This window comes from Gymnodraco acuticeps, unplaced genomic scaffold, assembly GCF_902827175.1.
Source record: "Gymnodraco acuticeps unplaced genomic scaffold, fGymAcu1.1, whole genome shotgun sequence".
NCBI lineage: Eukaryota > Metazoa > Chordata > Actinopteri > Perciformes > Bathydraconidae > Gymnodraco > Gymnodraco acuticeps.
This window is the reverse complement of record NW_022990886.1, coordinates 139,573-154,005: the sequence shown is the minus strand read 5'-3', so window position 1 is coordinate 154,005 and position 14,433 is coordinate 139,573.

Here is a 14,433-nt window from a genome sequence, read left to right as displayed (position 1 = left end):
TCAGTCTGTGTTCAGTTCAGCCTCTCAAATGTGCTCTGAACTGGAGGCTTGGGGTTAGCCCCCAACAGACCATGAACTTCACTCAGCACAGATACAGGCTTTGCCCTGCTGGCACCTTTTATCCAGCTCTGCAAAGTTGCAGTCCTTTTAGCTGCCTCCTTCAGATATCTTTCTCTCTGCTTCAGTCTCCTCTTGAAGGCATTCTTAAGCACAGAAATGTAACTTTAGGCTATGCATAAAATAACCAAATGATTATTACATTAACTAATTTGAACAGTAATTCACATCATCATCTCATAACAAAATAAGCTAAGGCAACTACTTGCATTCAGTGATTTAAATGAAAACCAGGGATATCTTTGTTTTGCTGTCCATATCTCATTAAAAATATCTAATGTTAGTAACTATTAAAGAAAGAATGGGGACAATTCTGTTTGAATGTAGTTTGACCATTGTAACTGCTGTGCAGACATACTGATACAATAGGGCTTCTAACTAATTACCTTAAATAAACTCACTTAATTTCATTAATGAAACCAGTTCAATACGCATTATTCTTATCATTCTTTATGAGCGCAGTAACGGTAAGGTATCTAATTACTTATTTATCTAGTATTCCATCACTTAATAACAGAGATGGTCAAACTGAAGTAGAGACATGGCAGAAATCCTACAATGAAGCGGGGCAGTGAACTGTTCTCCCGTAGGCCTATGTGAGAGAGGGCGATCAAGAAAAGAGAGCGAGCGGTGAGGGAGTTCACGGAGCAGATTAAACGACACAGAAAGACAGAAGCACAACAACAAGTATATTTAGGTGTTTTTTTGTAAATAACCGACGGTGTCAAGAGGAAGATAAGTCCCCTGGGTTGTCCCCTATACTCTAACTTCCATGAGAAAACTCAAAATCAATTTTCCAAAATCCGACACTAGAGGTGGTCATAAAAGCATATTCAAAAACGGGGACAGATTGACCCGGGGATTGGCCACCAAAGCCAGGCGGGCATTTGGTATGATCACCATAGCCATATGAGGCCGGACTCGGAGGGCTTTGCTTTGCTTCCAGCCGTCAGATTGTAAACAAAGTCACGTTACTGGGGGCAGATGACAGCGCTGACTTCCGGTGTGTTTCCCGCAGCGAGACGCAACAATACTAATTGTGGGCTTATCATGTTTATTCGGCCACAATAGAAAACAAAAAAAAACCTCTCACTCTCTCCAGAGGAGCAGGTCAGACAAAAATGGCAAACGGGCCGTTGCCCGGGCAACATTAGCCCGTACCTGTGCACGTCCCTGGCCTATAGCATGGAGGATAAGGGACTGGCGTGCTATGTATGAATTCTCCCCTATATTCAGGGGTAAAGGGGTCTGAAACAGTAGCAGCCATACACGTGTCCTGCATCCTTGATGGCGTGGCATGAGCTTGGGGGCTATACACGTGATCGCATGGGCCTCGGCCTTGTATTTCCTTTAAATCAAGCTGAGTTGTATATGGGCCCTAAACCTAACCAACCCTTAGCCATTGCTGTGCCATATCAATAAACTGATCAGTTTTTGATGGAACATACACATTACTAATATAGTTAATTATAGACTTCTTTTCTAAAACATAGTCTGCTCATTCGCACAGCAAAAAATGCAGATTGTTTTATAATTTATTGCAGTGTCATCACTGTTTTCGGCATTCTGATACTGTACATGCACAGATACATGCAGTAGGATTCATTTTACTGCAAAAAGCTAGAAAAACCTTACACTGTTAAAGGATAACAAATCACACTTTTCTTCACACAAAAATAAGCCGCTCTTTTTTTGCAAGACTAATGGGAAGTGGATTTCAATCGGACCATCCAGGCTCATGACCCTGCTGGGGTCAAACCGAAAAAGCTTTACAGGAAGCACTATCACTGTGCTCTCAGAGCAGCTTTTAAGATTGACTTCCCTGCTGTCTATAAAGAACATTCAGGTTTTAACAATCCAAATTGAAAACTGCTGGAGGGGAAAATGGTAGTGTGTCTGAGGCAGGGAGGCTCCAGCGATGGAGGGGACTGTCAAGAGGCAGCGACAAGCCGATGTGTTGGCAGAAACAATTACCTTGGTTAGGAGAAAAACAGAGGGGAGGAGAGATTAACACAGTTTAGAAATTGGTTATTCATGGTTTCTCAAATACATTCCAGAAACTTTTCTACAAATATTCTTGGGATACAAAACAATGAATGTATAACAATTGTATGAAGCACAGTTTTCAAATGTGGTTATTATGACAATAACCACAGTTATTACAACACAAAATTGTTCGTTGACCCCTTTAATGCCGACAACCAAGCTTGGACCACACCCATCTATGAAATTCCCTAGTGAGAAACACACCAAGACTTACAAGCTGAAAACAATACCAGCAACTAGCAGCTGGTAAAAAGCAGCAGCTCTTGCTGAGGATCACAAGGACACTCAGGTGATCTACACAGCCAGGAACACCACAGAGGACACTTAGTGGACAGGTGAGGTAAAACTATACATAGAAAATAATGTCCAATCTACTATAAAACTAGTACATACATAATATACTATATGTGTTATTTTTTCGAACATAAAACCACTACCAATTCAATATTACTAAAATAGCTAAAACAACATTCAGTAGATTTCTTTTTTATGGGTTGGAGCTGCTTTACCAGAGTTCCTCTTTTCCAGAGGTGGGAAGTAACATTTACTCAAGTATTGTACTTAAGTACTATTTTGAGATACTTGTACTTGCCATTTTATGTTACGTTGTACTACATTTATTTAATACCTGTAGTTACTTTACATATTTGGATTAATGATGTGAAATATAATCAAGGTTCAAGGTTCTTTATTTGTCATACGAACATAGCTACAGTGTAGTTATGTAGATGAAAATCTTAGGTCTCCAACAGTGCAACACAATAATACAGATAAACAGAAACATATAGTGCAAGTAAATATTAAAAAGTAGATACAAAAAGAAAAATAGTTTAAAAAAAGTGAAATAGTGAAATAAGAGTCTCTTTGCAAGCTATTGGAATGATATATTAGATACATAGATAAATTCATAGTAAATGAACAATCTACTCTGCATTATACAAAGTCATTAAAACTTGCTGCACCTTTACCAGCTTTGATAACACTTTAATGCATCAATAATTATAATCAAAACATATAATATATTATTCTGAAATTGACCAATCTGCATAAGGAGTACTTTTACTTGTAGTACTTTAAATATATATTGATGCCATACTTTTGTACTTTTACTTGAGTAACATTTGGCTGTGAGTAACTGCTCTGTAGGAACAGATAATGTGGTGTAACGTCAAAGAAATACGACCACACTGTTATAATTTAATCTAATTCAAGCTGGAATTGACCCTTTCTCTGCAGCAAGCCCATAGCGTATGCAGTTAAAAGCTCATTGCTAGCTTCTCATCCTTTAACAAGCATAATTATGCTCTAAAAGGAAACATGATAGATTTAAAGGTCATTTTGATGTACAGCCTTGCTGTCAACACAATGCCTTTGTACAAAATCTGCTCATATCCACCAAGCTGCAGGGAACTGCTGTGTCTAAGGGGACTGAATGCTGCTTTATGATCAGCTACAGACATAGAAAATAATTTGTTCTCTCACAACCACAGAACATTAGTCATACAGACAGTCCCAGTCCACCAGGAGTTCACCAGCCTCTGGCCATCTTTCGTGGAGGTCTCTCACTCCATGGAAAGTGTAGAAGTAATTGTACTTTCTCACCACTTGTTCCGTGTGTGTGTGTGTGTGTGTGTCACCAGTTGTGGTAGAAAATCGAAAACAGAAATTGATTTGCAGCAACAAAATTAACCTCAGCTGAGAGGTAGTAGCTGGATGTACCGTAACCGACACAATATCTGGCTGGGAGAAAGGCACCTCAGAGCTGTTCTCCATCTCCCTATGCACTCTGATGGTATAGGATATTTCAGTCAGTAGTAGTCCACAACATGCTGAGATGTATTGACAAATTAAATATTTGATTGCCAGTTAACATTGTCAATAGATCAATCCTTTTATGTCTTCCTTGCTGCAGACTGATGAAGTACATGTCTATTTCATGAGTCAATTCATTTTAATTAGCTCTCATGCCGATCTAACAGGCAGGAGAGGTTTTAGGAATCATTATTTAACTATAGCTCACATCCTCTCAAGCAAACTTGAAGTTCAGTCTGTGAAGAAACAAGGCTAAGATCAGGTTTTGGCTCGCTCAATATTAAAAATTAGGAATATGAGTGATATAATATTACTTTTTGAGTAGATCTCTATGATGGATCCAACAGTTGGCAAACTTGTTTTGTTCCAAATCACTGTCCCCGGTCTGACCTAATTATCCCAGCAAGCTAGTGTAAAGGCAATTTGTCCCTGCCTGATTTAGATTAACGCTGCGCTCTGTGCACAACAGCTGCACACAGCAGACCATCGCTTTCCTGATTCCACTTCCAGCCACTTTGCATCTCAATGACAGCCGGAGAGTTCACTCAATATTAAACGATTGTTAAAGCTCCGAGGGACTCACCTCAGTGGCTTATTAGCAGGCAAAACACAGAGTGCCTAAAGTATACAGTATGTCTTATAAATAACCTTTAACTGAAAGAGACAACATTTTAATTTCTGGAGGATGGTCAGGTATGTTCTTGAATTAATATGTAATGTGTGCAGTCATTAACGTACTGCTGTGCATTGGTTGAAGCTTTTCTGGTGAATACTATATTGTATCACAATAAACAATTACTGGATTTATTGTTTTCTGCATCTTGTTGGTATCAATCTTAAAAGGGTGTTTCTCTTGAAAACAGGCATATACCTATTGTTTCTTTTCCTTATTTGTAGTATTTACATCAGGGGTGTCAAACTAAATTTCATTGCGGGCCACATTAGCATTATGGTTGCACTCAAAGGGCCGGTTGTCACTTTAAGACTATATAGATTATATTACATTACATTGCATTTAGCTGACGCTTTTATCCAAAGCGACTTACAATAAGTGCGTTCGACAAACAAAATACAAACTTGAAGAAAACAGAATCATATAAGTACATCAAGTTTCATAGAGCAAAAACATTTCAAGTGCTACTCAACTGGCTTTAGGTAAGCCAGTCCTTTATTAGTATATAAGTGCTTTGTTAATAGTTCTATTGCTCGAAGTGGAGTCGAAAGAGATGAGTTTTCAATCTGCGCCGGAAGGTGTGTAAGCGATCTGCTGTCCTGATGTCAATGGGGAGCTCATTCCACCATTTTGGAGCCAGGATAGCAAACCCACGTGTTTTTGTTGATGGGAACTTGGGTCCCCTTCGCAGCGATGGTGCAGCGAGCCGTTTGGTTGATGCAGAGCGGAGTGCACGTGCTGGGGTGTACGGTTTAACCATGTCCTGGATGTAGGAAGGGCCAGATCCATTCGCAGCATGGTATGCAAGTACCATTGTCTTGAAGTGGATTCTAGCAGTTACCGAAAGCCAGTGGAGGGAGCGGAGGAGCGGCGTGGTGTGGGAGAATTTAGGAAGGTTGAAGACCAGACAAGCCACTGCATTCTGGATGAGCTGCAGAGGTCGGATGGCACATGCAGGTAGACCAGCCAGGAGCAGGGGCGGAGCTTCCTACAGGCGATACAGGCGGTTGCCTAGAGCGCCACCCAGAGGGGGGCGCCAAAAATTGCACCAAAACTTTTTTTCAAAAGTTTTGGCGCCCCCTCTATATCTGCAACCATTATTCTTACATAAAAAAAAAATTCTAACATAAGGGGAAATAAGCCAAAAATCTAAAACGGTCGGTCGGTCTAAGAGCCTCGGCTTTAGGTGTTCACAGTCAGAACATGCTAGAGCGCTGTGCATTGATGGGTATCGGTCAAGTGTTTATAAAATTGAGCATTGAGGAAAGAAAGACTAATGTTAGAGAACTATGAAGAGGCAAAAGCCATCCGAGGCGCAGTATAAAAACAGAAGAAAAGAAGAAGAAGAGAAACGTGCCAAGGTGAAAGGTATGCAATTTTGATTGTATTGTCAACATTAGCGAATGGATCATGTAATCTTGCTAGTTAGCCAAGCCAACGTTAGCTAGCCAGCGTTTGTTATTGCCATTCAGTCGAAACTGTCATAAGGCTATTTTCGTTGTGTCATGAAATAGAAATATTAGTAATAATAACAATGTTAGTTTTGGTGTAGCGAGCTAGCCAGTGTGGTGGAATGTTAGTTAGTTGGTAACGTTAGCTAACGTTAAGTTTACTTCAGAAAGCACATTGACTATCCGAGTCAAACATTTGCCAAATTCAACCCTGTCATAATGTGCGCTAACGTTAGCTAACTAGCTCAGTGGTTCTCAACTCCAGTCCTGTTGAATGTTTTAGTTCCAACCCAGAACTAACACACCTGGTTCAACTGTTCTAATAACATAGGCATAGCTCTTGATTAGTTCAATCAGACCTGTCAGGCTGTCCAAATGCTTACTAACTAAATAATAGCTACATTTAATAAATGGAAATTATTCAATGTTGATAATACACATTTTGTTATATCATTTTAGATTCACTTTTAAAATATCTGGGACCACCTGCTGCATCAGTTGACAAGGAACAAAAGCGGCTGAAGTCAACAAAGAGGCACTTCTCATATGAGTCTCCTGATGAGCCATTGAGGGATGCCTTGCAAAATCTGGAGGTAACCTTCCTTAACGTGGTGGTGGATGCTGCAGTGTCAGCACAAAAGGAGAGGTTTACCACTCTTAAACATGTGCAAGACAAGTTTGGCATTCTGTACTTCCCAGACCTGCCACACCAAGAGCTGATGAAGCAAGCAGAGGCATTTGCACACACCTTAAGCCATGGAGAGAAATCGGATTTGTATGGGAAGGAGCTGGCTCAGGAGTTGGAAAATGTACCTGACTTGCCATCAAAGAGCATGACAACTCTTGAGTTGTTGACATTCATACACACAAAGCAGCTCACCGAAATATATCCCAACTTGTGTATTGCTCTGCGGATCAGTGCAACGCTACCAGTAACAGTAGCTTCAGCCGAGAGGAGTTTTTCCAAATTAAAACTCTTGAAAACATACCTGAGGTCAACCATGGCTCAAGAACGCCTCAGTGGTCTGGCTGTAATCAGTATTAACCATGAGGTTGGTGGTCAGATTTCACATGATGATGTGATGACTTTGCAGCGAGGAAGGCCAGAAGGATTGCACTGTAAATGGAAACCAGTAGGAGCTAATATGTAGGCTAATGTGATGATAGTGAGTGGAATGTAAATAGTTCTTAATTTGTATTTATTTGTTTGTTTATTTAGCATATTATATATTGATTATTTGACATGTGTAACATATTTTACATTTCTTCTTAATTTTCTTTGAAAGCAAATTTGCACATTATTTTATTGTTTGTTATTGTTATTATTATTATTATTATTATTATTATTATTATTATTATTATTATTGTTTGTTAGCTAAGTTGTTTGTTTTAATTCTTTAGTGTGCACTTTACATTTATTCTTAGCTCTTGTTCTTGCTTGTAATAAATAAAGGTGCAGTACTTTACTGTATAACTGTTAAGATGTTTTGATATTTTTTTTGGGGGGGGGGGGGCGCAGTGGTGAAGCTCGCCTAGAGCACCAAATGTGCTAGGTCCGCCCCTGGCCAGGAGGGAGTTGCAGTAGTCTAGGCGTGAGATGACGAGAGCCTGGACCAGAACCTGCGTCGCTTTCTGGGTCAGCTGGGGACGTATCCTCCTGATGCGTGTATCTGCAGCAGCGGGTTGTAGCAGCTATGTTTGCAGTGAAGGACAGGTTGTTATCTAGGATCACACCCAGATTCCTTGCAGTCTGAGTCGGGGAAACAACAGAGGTGCCGATGTTGATTGTTAGGTCAAGACAAGAGTGGGACAATCTTTTCCCGGAAGGAAGAGCAGCTCAGTCTTGTCAAGGTTGAGCCTGAGGTGATGAGCAGACATCCACTGAGAGATGTCAGCTGGACAAGCAGAGATGCGTGCGACGACCTGGGTCACTGAGCGGGGAAAGGACATAATTAATTGGGTGTCGTCAGCGTAGCAGTAGTATGAAAAACCATGCGGGCTAATGACAGATCCGAGCGAGTTTGTGTACAAGGAGAAGAGGAGGGGACCAAGAACAGAGGCCTGAGGGACCCCTGTAGTTAATTGACAAGGGTCGGACTCCGACCCTCTCCAAGTAACCCTGTAGGTGCGGTCTTTGAGGTATGAGGTGATGAGGGAAAGTGCAGAGCCTGAAACTTCAAGTTCTTGGAGAGTGCGAAGGAGTATCTGATGATTCACCGTGTCGAATGCAGCAGACAGGTCCAAAAGGATGATGACAGAGGAGAGGGAGGCTGCTTTAGCAGTGTGCAGTTCCTCAGTGACAGCAAGGAGGGCAGTTTCTGTGGAGTGACCTGCCTTGAAACCAGACTGGTGCAGATCCAGAAGGTTGTGCTGATGGAGATAACAGGAGAGTTGTTTAAAGACAGCGCGTTCAAGTGATTTAGACAGGAACGGGAGTAGAGAGACAGGCCTGTAGTTTATAACATCAGACGGGTTGAGAGTGGGTTTCTTTAGGAGAGGGTTTACTCTTGCCTCCTTGAGACTGTTTGGAAAGTGACCAGAAGTTAGAGAAGTGTTGATGAAATGGGTGAGAAACGGTAGAATATCAGGAGTGATAGTCTGAAGGAGGTTTGAAGGGATAGGGTCCAGAGGACAGGTGGTAGGGCGAGCAGAGGTAATGAGGGTAAGAACCTCACTTGGAGAGAGAGGGGAAAAGGAGGTTAGTGTGTGGGTGGAAGGAGGGTCTGGTGACCCAGTGGTGAGTAAAGGTGAGTCAGAAAAAGAAGAGCGAATATCATCAACCTTTTTTTCAAAGTGGTTAACAAAGTTGCTTGACAGAAGGGAGGAGGGGGAAGGGGCTTTGGGGGGGGTCCAGGAGGGAGGAAAATATGGGAAATAGTTTTTGGGGATTGGAATAGGAAGATTGGATCTTATCTTGAAAGAAAGTGATTTTTGCCTCAGAGATCGAAGCAGAGAAAGAGGAGAGGAGAGCCTGATAGGTTAGGAGGTCGTCATGGTGTTTGGATTTCCACCGTTTCCGCTCTGCTGCCCGAAGGACGGTTCTATTAGCACGCAGTGCGTCATTTAGCCAGGGAGCAGGAGGGGACTGACGAGCCTGCCGAGATGTGAGAGGACAGAGAGAGTCCAGAGAGGATGAGAGAGTAGAGAGGACAGAGGGGAGTTTCTGCAGCAGAGTTTGGAGGTAGGAGTTGGAACGAGTCAGAGGAAGGGAGGGCTGAGAGCACCGATGAGGCAAAGGTAGAGGGGGAGAGGGAACGAAGGTTACGGCGGACACGTGCAGGATGAGAAGAGATTAGTTCGTTATGTTTGGAAAGGGGTAGAGAGAATTAAATGAAGAAGTGATCGGATGTGTGGAGCGGGTTTACAGAGAGGTTAGAAGTAGTGCAGTGTCCAAGGACATTGCCAGCTTTATGAGTTGGTGGGGATGGAGACAGTGAGAAAGCAAAGGCGGTTAACAGAGATGTTAGTTCGTCTATCTTCCCTGTCTGGAGGTTGAAGTACAGTGGGAGGGCCAGTTTCAGGGATGTGTGAGAGGAGATTATCTAATTCCTCCAAGAAGTCCCCCAAGGCGCCTGGTGGACGGTAGAGAACAACAATGGTTAATTGTATAGGATGGGTTACTGTGACGGCATGGAATTCAAAGGTGGAAGGAGTGAAGTTAGGTAGCTTGAAGAGGGAAAAGCTCCATTTGGGAGAGAGCAGGAGACCAGTGCCACCTCCTCTGCCAGTGGGTCTGGGTGTATGGGAGAAGGAATATGCTGAGGAGAGAGCTGCTGGGGTGGATGTGTTGGATGGAGTAATCCACGTCTCAGTGAGAGCAAGGAAATCCAGAGACTGCAGGGAAGCTAGCCAGAGATTAAGTCAGCCTTAGGAAAAGCTGACTGGCAGTTCCACAGGCCGCCTGAAACTAGATGTTGGATGTCAGTGGAGCATGTGGGATAGACGAGAGCAGGCCGGTTATATCGATTATGAGATACACGGGGCCAGTGATAATTGCGAGAAGACACATAAACAGGAATGGAGAAAATACACATGATTATAGCATGAGGGGCTAAACAACCAAATAAAATCAGTTGACAAAGACAGTCCAACCTTGCAAATGTTTGATAGCTTAAATATACACTTGCATTGGGGCAACTTAGTGTGAAATAAAAAAAGTTAAAACACCAGCGATACTTAGCTCAATCAAAGTAGGATTTGCCTCCTCTTTGCCTCCCGCAGGACTGCTAATGTGTTCCACTCTCCCCCCCCCCCCGTAGTTATTCCCAGATCCGGATTATTAATGCCACATCAGTATTGTTTGAATTTTGAGTTGGAAATTAAATTATTTTTGCTTCCATACTCACGTCTCCTCCCTTCCGTGTTTGTATTGAGGGTTCAGCCTGTAAGCGCTCTTTGAGTTTAACAGTACGAACTGGTCACTATGAACCCCTCAAACACTGGATCGGATCCCTCCGCTGTTCAGCACGCTCTGACTCGTCAGGGAAATCTTCTTGGCCAACATGAACGGTTAATCCAAGTTTTGGTGGAAAGCAATCTTTCCATGACTCAAAGCATCACAAACCTTTCTGCCCAGATCTCAACCCTGACATCTTCCGCTGCAATCCCTGCCACCTCAAATCCTCCTCCTGTATCCACTCCATGCCGGGATTTCCACATCACCGACCCAGAGCCTTTTCATGGAGAGGTGGAGAAATGCAGGGGATTCATTTTTCAATGCAATAAGGTATTTCGTCAGCGTCCCTTGACCTTTCCTTCGGATGTAACGAAGATTAATTATGTTTTGAATTTGCTTCGTGGCAAAGCATTAAACTGGGCTGAAGCACTGAGTTCATCTGTGGATTATGACACCCTTTCCTTTAGAGTTTTTTCTGAACAGTTGTCCATTGTTTTTGATCACCCTGACTACTCCGCCTCTGCTGCTAATCGTCTCCTAACACTACAACAAGGGAATCGAACCGTGGCGGATTACTCTATCGAGTTCCGCACACTGGCGGCAGAGGCCCGTTGGGACGAGGTGGCTCTAAGGGCAGTTTTTGTTAAAGGGTTGAAGGATCAACTAAAGGATGAGCTGGCTGCACGAGACGAGCCTGCAGACCTCCAAGCCTTAATTACCTTGGTGTCTCGCCTCGACAGCCGGTTGCGGGAGCGCCGTGCGGAGAAGGCGCAACGTTCTCCTTTTGCTTTTCCAAGTAAACCGAGCTACTCACCCAGATTAGCTCCTTCTGTTTCCACACCCTCTGGATTCACCTCTTCACCTCGCGTGCCTCCTTTGGCTAAGGAGGAACCGATGCAGTTGGGACGTACCGGACTATCTCCTGAGGAACGCCTTCGACGTATGAGGTTGGGTGAGTGCCTGTATTGTGGCAAGCTGGTTGTCCTGTTCGCCCAAACGCAGAAGCTCGTCAGTAAGTTTGGGAGTCCTGACGAGCTCACTTTCCCCATCTATTGTTGCCCCAACCCTGCGCCGATTTCTCATTCCTGCCAGACTCTGTACAAACTCTCAGACCTTGCCCCTCTCTGCCCTCATTGACTCAGGCGCTGAAGATAGTTTTGTAGACCTAGAACTTGCCAACCAGCTGGGACTTAAGTTGGAATCCTTACAGGATCCTATGACTGCTTATGCCTTAAACGGTCAACGCATCTCTAGAGTAACTCAGCAGTCACAACCTGTTACTCTGATTATTTCAGGAAATCACAGAGAACAAATCCAATTTAAGGTTATTTCCTCTCCAACTACTCCTTTGGTACTTGGTTACCCTTGGCTTCGCACCCACAATCCTCATATTGATTGGGCTGGAGGAAGGATCATTGAATGGAATCAGAAGTGTCACCTTAACTGTCTACAGTCAGCTGTGCCTCCAGTTCCTGTTAACCCGTTACCTGCTCCATGTGTCTCTCCAGATGTAGATTTATCCGGCGTTCCTAACGTTTGCCACAACCTGGGTGAGGTCTTCTGCAAGGATAAGGCTCTCTCTCTCCCTCCTCACCGTCCATATGATTGTCCCATTGTTTTGCTTCCTGGGGCTCCGTTACCCACCAGCAAGCTCTATAATCTGTCCCGGCCTGAGAGAGAGGCCATGGAGAAATATATCAGTGATTCCCTGGCTTCTGGAATAAGTCGTCCTTCTTCCTACCCTCTGGATGCGGGGTTTTTCTTCGTGGACAAGAAGGATAAATCTCTTCGACCCTGTATTGACTTCCGTGGGTTAAATATAGTGGTGCACGATAATTATCGGCCCGATAATTATCGGTCCGATATTAGGAATTATGACGTCATCCCGATAAACCCGATAAAAGTATTAATAGCCCCGATAATATAAAATATATTTTTTGGGTAAAATAAAAGAAAAAAATACTGCAGTGTGGGTGGATTTGGATGAGGGGCGCTTGTTTTTCACTCGGCTCCTCCCGTTTTGCCAGTACTGTGGTATTAGTGGTTTAGTAGGGGAGTTTTTCACAAATCCAGCGCTCCCTAACTATTTCAGAGTTACGGTGTGTCCACACAGCAGCTTTGACCAAATCTTGAAAATCCTGGAGCTGGGCGTGTCTGACAGCTTGGGGATTTCGCGACCAACAACCAATCACATGAATATCACATGAATATCCCGCCCCCGACATACAAAGCAAAAAAACCCGGTTCTTCTACACTATTGTCAAATAGGAAGGGCTATGATGAACATTTATTTTTTTAACATTTTGAACATTTATGAGATTAATGTTTATGGTGCTATTTTATGCTACATTCCATGCTGGCTAATGATACTGTCTATGCTTGCTAGCAACGAAGTAAACTAGCAACGAAGTAAACTGGATATAAATTACCCAAACAAGCGAAAACCTACCAGTTTCACCCACTGCCTCTGCCACCTCCCCCCATGCCTGGTTCCTCCGGTTTGTATCCCGGTAAGTAAATAGGGACTGGTCATAAAGAACCGGGTGATTTGCTACCGCAATAACTAAGTTCTCCTCCATTTTTGTGGAATATAGAAATGAACTGCGGGTCTCGTTCTCCCAGCTTGCACGCGGTTTGATTGGCTAGCGCTTGAACTGTCAGATTTGCATAAACGGATCTGATTGGCTGTCGCTTCCAGCTCAGCCTCAAAAGTTGAACATTGTTCAACTTTGGAATCCTGAACATCCTGGAAATCCTGGAAATCTTCGCCTCGCCCCCCCACAATGCAATTCGGCGACAAGCGAGGGAAAGTGACGTCATCCCCATTCAAAGTCAATGGGCGGAGACGCGCTGGAAGCGGTGGACAAATCGCCAAAAGCTGCTGTGTGGACGGGCCGTTAGATAGTTCGCTTGCTATTTGTATTAACAAATGCAATGCAGAAGTTCCACGAGGAGGGAAAAAGGCAACGAGCTATAATACTTCCAACCTGATTAGTCACCTGAAACATCGCCATCGCTACGATGGTGTGTTAAAACCGTATGAAGACGCCTGCGCTGCTAAACTAGCGGCGAATCCAAAGCCAGCTGCAAAGGCACCGGGGCTTTTACCTATCTACGAGGCTTTTGAAAAGGCAAGAACTTTATTTGGAAAATAAATATGGTCAATTTGAAATCAAAACTGTTCTTGGCTTTGTTTTGTTCATAGTAGTAATGCTCATGTCATTTGCTTACTACTAGTCTTTTTTTTTACCACCAGGTGTGCAAAAATTACAGGTACATTTAATATATATTATATTATTATCGGTATCGGTTTCAAAAACCCAATATCGTGCATCCCTAGTTAAATAACATCACAGTTAAGAATAAGTACCCACTTCCCCTGATCAACTCTGCTTTTGAGCCACTCCAAGGTGCCACCATCTTCTCAAAACTCGATCTCAGAAATGCCTATCACTTGGTTCATATCTGCCAAGGTGATGAGTGGAAGACTGCCTTTAACACCCCCCTTGGCCACTTTGAGTATCTTGTCATGCCCTTTGGACTCTCAAATGCCCCAGCAGTTTTTCAGTCCCTGGTAAATTATGTCTTGCATGATTATCTCAACCAGTTTGTCTTTGTGTACATCGACGATATTCTGATCTTCTCCAAGAGCCTGGAGGAACACCAAAGACACGTCAGTCTGGTTCTTCAGAGGCTGCTTGAGAACAAGCTCTACGTCAAGGCAGAAAAGTGTGAGTTTCACCAGGAACGGGTCAATTTCCTTGGATACATCATCCGGCAAGGCAGGTTGGAGGCGGATCCAGGGAAGATTCTCGCAGTCTCAGAGTGGCCAGTCCCCACTTCTCGGAAGGAGTTGCAAAGGTTCCTGGGGTTTGCCAATTTCTATCGCCGGTTCATCAAGGATTATAGCAAGGTTGCTGCTCCACTCTCCAGTCTCA